Source organism: Dreissena polymorpha, chromosome 3, assembly GCF_020536995.1.
Source record: "Dreissena polymorpha isolate Duluth1 chromosome 3, UMN_Dpol_1.0, whole genome shotgun sequence".
Classification (NCBI taxonomy): domain Eukaryota; kingdom Metazoa; phylum Mollusca; class Bivalvia; order Myida; family Dreissenidae; genus Dreissena; species Dreissena polymorpha.
In genome coordinates, this window is record NC_068357.1 from 66,692,628 (window position 1) to 66,700,127 (window position 7,500).

The 7,500-nt window shown below is 36.6% G+C and overlaps 1 protein-coding gene and 4 non-coding genes across 5 annotated transcripts in view; all 5 read left to right on the plus strand.

The window, feature by feature from the left end:
* LOC127872298 (kelch-like protein 26) overlaps positions 1 to 7,500 on the plus strand; it is a 49,156-nt gene that overhangs the window by 13,932 nt on the left and 27,724 nt on the right. The window lies entirely within an intron of this gene.
* Trnah-gug (transfer RNA histidin (anticodon GUG)) lies at positions 4,613 to 4,684 on the plus strand. Its single transcript has one exon. It is a non-coding gene; the product is annotated as a tRNA-His (tRNA).
* Positions 5,278 to 5,361, plus strand: Trnal-cag (transfer RNA leucine (anticodon CAG)). Its single transcript has one exon. It is a non-coding gene; the product is annotated as a tRNA-Leu (tRNA).
* Trnal-cag (transfer RNA leucine (anticodon CAG)) lies at positions 6,175 to 6,258 on the plus strand. Its single transcript has one exon. It is a non-coding gene; the product is annotated as a tRNA-Leu (tRNA).
* Positions 7,065 to 7,148, plus strand: Trnal-cag (transfer RNA leucine (anticodon CAG)). The gene has a single exon. It is a non-coding gene; the product is annotated as a tRNA-Leu (tRNA).

Here is a 7,500-nt window from a genome sequence, read left to right on the forward strand (position 1 = left end):
AGAAGTATTGTTCGCAGTCTTTCAGAGATTAATTGACGAATTAATCGCCAATAAATAATTAATTATTATTACCAATTAATGTAAATTTTGCATGTTAAGAAATGTGTAAGATTGTTATATATCATTGTACGTTTTATTTGTCCTAAATTTTGGTCTGTGGAGTATAAAATGTTAGACGGTGAAAAAAATATTCTAGCTCAGTCAAAATTTTACATCATATATTGTCACGTTGCCTACATGTATACCACGTGACTTTTTCGGATCTGTGATGGGAGAATAAAGCGCGACCCAGTTAACATTTTTAAGGATCTCTTTTTAAATATTTCACCATTTTTAATGGGATGAAGTGGAGAGCCCACTCATTCGTAAGAGTTTTCTTTAGGTATCATTGGCGTCGCCCTGGAGGGCGGCGACTAGTATGTAATGCATTTTTTTCGCTTATGGAAGGAGAAGTTATTTTACGGATCAATGTATATATTTTTGTTTTAAGAATATCTTGCATAGTGGTGATTTTGTGTGTAAATTAGTGTAAATAAGTACTGCATTTGTGCCTATTACATTTGTTACAACATTTATTGTCAATAATTCAAAGCTAATTGTTTTAATTAATAACTGATCCACAACTAATCACAGGGGAAAGATCACAGGGAATGGGCAAATACGCGAAACTTTCAGGTTTTGTATAAAAACAAATGGTATTTTGTATAAAAACAAAACATAATCAAAATTTTTTTATTTTGTGGTTTTTCTAATTTGCTTATTTAGTGGAGAATCAATGTAGTACGATATTTGACGACCTATCGCGCAAGCAAGTTTATTGGAAGGCGTAGTGGTACGAAAACGTACAATGTATTAGTTTATTAATAGACATAAAATAACAATCGCTATACACAACTTTACCAAATAGCAGTACATAAGTGAATGTCAGCCGGAATAGTTCAGTTGGTAGAGCGTTAGACTGAAGTTGTTTACGCAACAGTCATCTAAAGGCCCCCGGTTCAATCCCGGGTACCGGCACGAACGGAACAGTTCGGCGGCTGACAATTTTTTCAGTCAGGTTAATACATATAATAAAGCTTTATTTTATGTAGACATTTTAAAATCCATTTTACTACAATCGGACATTTTTATTAAAATTAATGGATGCAACGTGGTGACAACGTTAATTAAAATTTCTTACATCACTTAAATATCTTATAAAAAATTCACGTATTTTTATATTAACAAATAAATGCAAACAACACATCTATTATCCATGTATTTTTATGGTTGTCTATCATAGGCCTATCCCTACCACATATACAGCGCGAAGCGCGACACGTATTATTGATTGGAACAATGAGTTGCGACGTGTGTATCAGAGTTTATTTTCAGGTCCTACCGGCCTCTTCACGAAGTCTTTATGGTCCGACCTGCCCCTGTGTCCTTTCAGGGGAAAAATATAAATTTTGAGCCAAAGTAGGTTAAATTTACACCGGCTTCCCGGGTATTCGCCGAAGATATAATTTAGATCCAAATATACCAGTGCACGGTGGCCAATGAGACCTTAATGTGCACTGGTAGTTGACAATTCAAAGACAAATTCTTGTCTGTACGCAGCTCCACCAAATGAGTGCAAACAAGCAGCTCTGCCTTTATGGCCCCTCTCGCTGTCACCGGCCGTCGTCTTCATCCCCGAGACAGTTTCCCCAGTGCGTTGAGCGTACTGAGTACCGCTGTCCCGGGGTCCCTCAATAAGGCCACCCCCTCGAAGTTCCAGGCATGCCTCAATAACTCCCCAGAAAAGAAGCCAGTTCTGGTCCGCCCCGTATTTCCTCCACACTGGTGGTCTCGCTGTCCCACTATTCCCGTCCCCCACAGACGGTACCTCTGGCAGGTCCGGGTCAGCGAGCTCCCGACGATAAACAGCGGTTGGCTTGTACTACGACCGCTGCATCTTGGGGAAGACAGCAATCCCAGCAATGTGGAAGACGTCCGGCTCGAGGGTAGCGGACTCAGCTGGATTAGCAGAGCCACTCGCAGAAGTTCCCTCTAAGAAGATCCTCTGCGGGCGACTCTCGCCTCGGTCGCGACGCGCACGCTCCAGCTGCTGACCGAGAATGAGTTGCGATAGAGGAAGCAGCCGCTTATCAAGGAGGAGCTGTGTCCCAGCAACCCGTTTCCCTAGAGTCAAGCACTCCTCGGAGTTTTTTTTAAGAACAACATATAGAGCGCGAAGCGCGACGCGTATTACTAGCCAGGTGGTATGGGCCCTTCAGCATTATCCGACCATTACGTCCATAGTTATCTTCCTTAGGATTTGAGAAATTTTGAAATCCTTGTTCGAAGTCCAAATTTTTCATCCGATTGTTCCCAAACTTTCACAGGTTTTTTTATTATCAATGAGGACCCAACCCAAACTCTATATGAGCAATATCGGACCATAAGTCAAGCATTATGTCTCCTTGAATTTAAAAATAAAAGTGAAAAGCTGCTTAGTTAGGTGATTATGTCAACATTTTTCATCAGATTCTTTCCAAACTTACAGTGTCTTCATATCAATGAGCATTTTTACCTCATTTAAAATGAGAAACATCGGGACAATAAGTCCAGAATATTTTTCTAATAAATTTAACAAAATAAATAATTTCCACTTGTTTAAAAGATTTCACAACTTTCGTCTGAATCTTTCCAAACGTGTTAAGTGTTTTTATATCAGTATTACTCGAACCCTATTGAAAATGATGAATAATGAGCAATAAATCTATTATGATATTTTACTGAATTTCAAAGTATTGTGAAATGCAGCTTCTCTATACAATTTACAGTTTTCATTCAATTTGTTGTCAAACTTTTACAGTGTTTTCATATCAATGAGTACTCAACCCCTTTCGTAAATGAGTAACGTAAGAATAAGTTCAGAATCATCTCCCCTTGAAGTTGAGAAAAATATGAAATTACGCTTACAAGATGAAGCAGATTTTTTAAAACCTACACAGTTCTGTTCCATTAATGAAAACTGCACACGGATACCAGTAAAAAAGGAAACCAATGTAAATAAAATGAACTATGAAATGTTTGGGAGTTACAACACACAATCATAGATAATGGTTATTTGGGGGTTATAACACAACATCATAAATAATGTTTTTTTGGGAGTTATAACACAAAATCATAGATAATGGTTATACCAGTATCTTTTTCTATTTTGTTTAAAATAATCGGCCAATATATTAATATTTACAGTAGAAAAAGAATCGTTCCGTGTAACTTCATCGAGTGCCTTTTACACTGAAATTCCCGACACCCTTTGATGCTTTGCATCAATACTTATCTTGGGATCTTTTTAAACAAATTAGTAATTTTTTTCAGTTAAAGGCAACCGCGCGTTTGAACGGTTAGAAAAATGTCGGATCTGTGTGGGGACTTCATTTTACAAACGAGCGGTCGCACGTTACTGAAAAAAATTCTTATTTGTTTACAAAGAAATGAAATGAATGAAAACCTATCGATAAATACCATTTGTCGAGAGCATTGTGAGACAAAACAAACGATATAGTAAAGTGTCCACGACAGAATAGATATCGTTTTATTATATAGTCGCACGTGTTTGACGTACGCGGTCAGTCCGTCTGAAAATCTGTCGTGCAAGCCAGACATTTGTCAGTTTGCTATGTATTATATTGTGTGACTTACAATTTTCTACCAGAACATATCCTGGTTTAAAGTTCCATTTACAAGACGCAATGAGATTCTAAAGACCGTGTCATGCGAAAATGGGACTTATGCAATATGCTGCCAGCGCATCCGCGCAGTCTTGTCATGATACGCATCCTGAGTATGATACTCAGGAGATACTACGAAACATCTTTTTTAAAGCGGAATGCGAAGCCCCTGACAAGACTGCGCACGTGCGAAGGTTGGGCTTGAGCTACACTGGCCGCATATGCATTAAGACCAATTTTGGCATGACGGAGATGTTACGGTGCTATTTGAATGTGTGGAAAGAAAGCTACGTCTTAATCAGATATAAAATGTTTCGATGACGAAGAAATAAATGCATGATAAGCAACACGAGGACACATTTTGTGATCGAACGTAGTAAAATTTGTATCTACGCACACTATTATGTGCTTGAATATACTTGCACTTCATAACAAACATTTCATGCGGTGGGTACTGAATTTTAAGTTAACAGATAACACATCAATACTTAAACTGCTGTTTTCAATTTAATAGTTTAAGTTAATGGTTTATCTTTATTTCAAAGTCAGGATATACGCCGAATAATTATCTTGTAAAGATTATTTCTTGTTTAACTTAAAATAGGTTAAGTTCATTTCACATTTCACTAGAGTTTGAATAGCCATATTTTTGGCAAAATCTATTACACTTAATTATAAAAAATAGCAACTATATTTTATAATTTCACACTAAATGTAAAATACATGTGTGAACTAAACATAATTTCTGTTCTGTCTGTTTCCCTTATAATACTGGTGAGTTATGGTGTATTGTAGGGGAAGCAACTACCACTTAAAAAGTTTACTGCCCATGCGTATCTTTTGCGTTCAAAGCCAATACTAGGGATATCAGTATACTGAACATATCACTTTGCAACTCAGCGCGCTTAGCTGTGATCGTATAGTGGTTAGTACTTCGCGTTGTGGCCGCGACAACCCAGGTTCGAATCCTGGTCACGGCATGGTCTGTGACAGTCGCTGTCTCGGCACTGCTGAGAGTCTTTTTGTCTGCCTTTTAATTATCACCAATGAGTGCTGTTGTTGTTTTAAACGAATGCATAATCTCTTTAAATCATGGTTTAATAATTATTTAAGTTTTCTTTGTTTTTGTACTCTTTTGTAAAAATCTTTCTTTTTAACGAACAATATTTTTGGAATGAATATTCTTAAAGTAAAACAAAAATAAAATATGATATTACCCGATGAAGGTTGCATTCTTATATCATTTTAAACTTATTGCAAATCACGATTTCACTTTTTAAACGTAAATGTAAATATAGTATATTTATCAAGTTTTGTTCAATTTATATAAGTTTATAATTAACAAAAAGTGATTGATCTACAAATAAAAAAACAAGTACGATGATAAATCTTAAATATGACACTTTGAAACTGCTAAGAAGTAAACAATTATTGTCTTATTTTCCGAATGAAGGTAATTAATCTTATTCGTGCATTTTTCAAGAATGCTAATAAAACAGTGCGGATATTTACCATTTTAAATTGTCTTCATTAAAATGATAAAGTTGTGTCGAAATATTTGCAAGTATTTCAAGTCAGGATGGCCGAGCGGTCTGAGGCGCTGCGTTCAGGTCGCAGTCTGGTTCTCCAGGCGTGGGTTCAAATCCCACTTTTGACACATATAATCTTTTCACGAAATAAACATTCCTTAACTCAAACACATTATTTGTGTTGCTCTTAAGCGTAATGCATATTAGGTATTCCTTAAAGAGAGTGTGTTCTAATATCACTGGCGATAATACTACCTTCAGTATTTTGTTTTCTTTTCGAAAAAAGATTTGATTTACACAGAAAAGCTTAAAAAAAATTACCCTGGATGTTAGTACTACGCATAAGACTTTAAATGCACGTTTTAATGTTTCACAATATTGTATTTCAATTGTTGGAAAGGACATACATTGTTTGACTCAAAATACTCGCAAAATGCAGTACGGCACTGAAGAATCGTTCTCGCATGATGGACGGAGATTGAATGGTAACGTGTGTGTGTGTGAATGCCAGAGTTTATTCACTGGTCATCGCTGTGTCTTCATAATTGAATGGTAACTTTTTTGTAGATACATATCTCTGGTTTCTGTAACTCAGTGCGCTTAGCCGTGATCGTATAGTGGTTAGTACTTCGCGTTGTGGCCGCGACAACCAAGGTACGAATCCTGGTCACGGCATGGTCTGTGACAGTCGCTGTCTCGGCACTGCTGAGTTTCTTTTTGTCTGCCTTTTAATTATCACCTATGATAACAAGTATAGTGTTGTTGTTGTATTAAACGAATGCTTAATCTCTTTAATCCATCTTATTTCCGAATGAAGGTAATTAATTTTATTCGTGCATTTTTGAAGAATGCTAATAAAACAGTGCGGATATTTACCATTTTAAATTGTCTTCATTAAAATGATAAAGTTGTGTCGAAATATTTGCAAGTAATCAATTCAAGTCAGGATGGCCGAGCGGTCTAAGGCGCTGCGTTCAGGTCGCAGTCTGGTTCTCCAGGCGTGGGTTCAAATCCCACTTCTGACACATAAATTTTTCACGAAATAAACATTCCTTAACTGAAACACATTATTTGTGTTGCTCTTAAGCGTAATGCATATTAGGTATTCCATATAGGGCGTGTGTTCTAATCTCACTGGCAACAATATTACCTTCAGTATTTTGTGTTATTTACGAAAAAAGATTTGATTTACACAGAAAAGCTTTAAAAAAAATTACCCTGGATGTTAGTACTACGCATAAGCATTTAAATGCACGTTTTAATGTTTTACAATTGTATTTCAATCGTTGGAAAGGACATACATTGTTTGACTCAAAATACTCGCAAAATGCAGTACGGTACTGAAGAATCGTTCTCGCATGATGGACGGAGATTGAATGGTAACGTGTGTGTGAATGCCAGAGTTTTTTTTACAAGTCATCGCTGTGTCTTCATAATTGAATGGTAACTTTCTTGTAGATACATATCTCTGGCATCTGTAACTCAGTGCGCTTAGCCGTGATCGTATAGTGTTTAGTACTTCGCGTTGTGGCCGCGACAACCCAGGTTCGAATCCTGGTCACGGCATAGTCTGTGACAGTCGCTGTCTCGGCACTGCTGAGTTTCTTTTGTCTGCCTTTTAATTATCACCAATTATATCAAGTATAGTGTTGTTGTTGTATTAAACGAATGCTTAATCTCTTTTATCCATCTTATTTCCGAATGTAGGTAATTAATCTTATTCGTGCATTTTTGAAGAATGCTAATAAAACAGTGCGGATATTTACCATTTTAAATTGTCTTCATTAAAATGATAAAGTTGTGTCGAAATATTTGCAAGTAATCAATTCAAGTCAGGATGGCCGAGCGGTCTAAGGCGCTGCGTTCAGGTCGCAGTCTGGTTCTCCAGGCGTGGGTTCAAATCCCACTTCTGACACATATAATTTTTTCACGAAATAAACATTCCTTAACTGAAACACATTATTTGTGTTGCTCTTAAGCGTAATGCATATAAGGTATTCCATATAGGGCGTGTGTTCTAATCTCACTGGCAACAATATAACCTTCAGTATTTTGTGTTCTTTACGAAAAAAGATTTGATTTACACAGAAAAGCTTTAAAAAAAAATTACCCTGGATGTTAGTACTACGCATAAGACTTTAAATGCGCGTTTTAATGTTTTACAATATTGTATTTCAATCGTTGGAAAGGACATACATTGTTTGACTCAAAATACTCGCAAAATGCAGTAGGATACTGAAGAATCGTTCTCGCATGATGGACGGAGA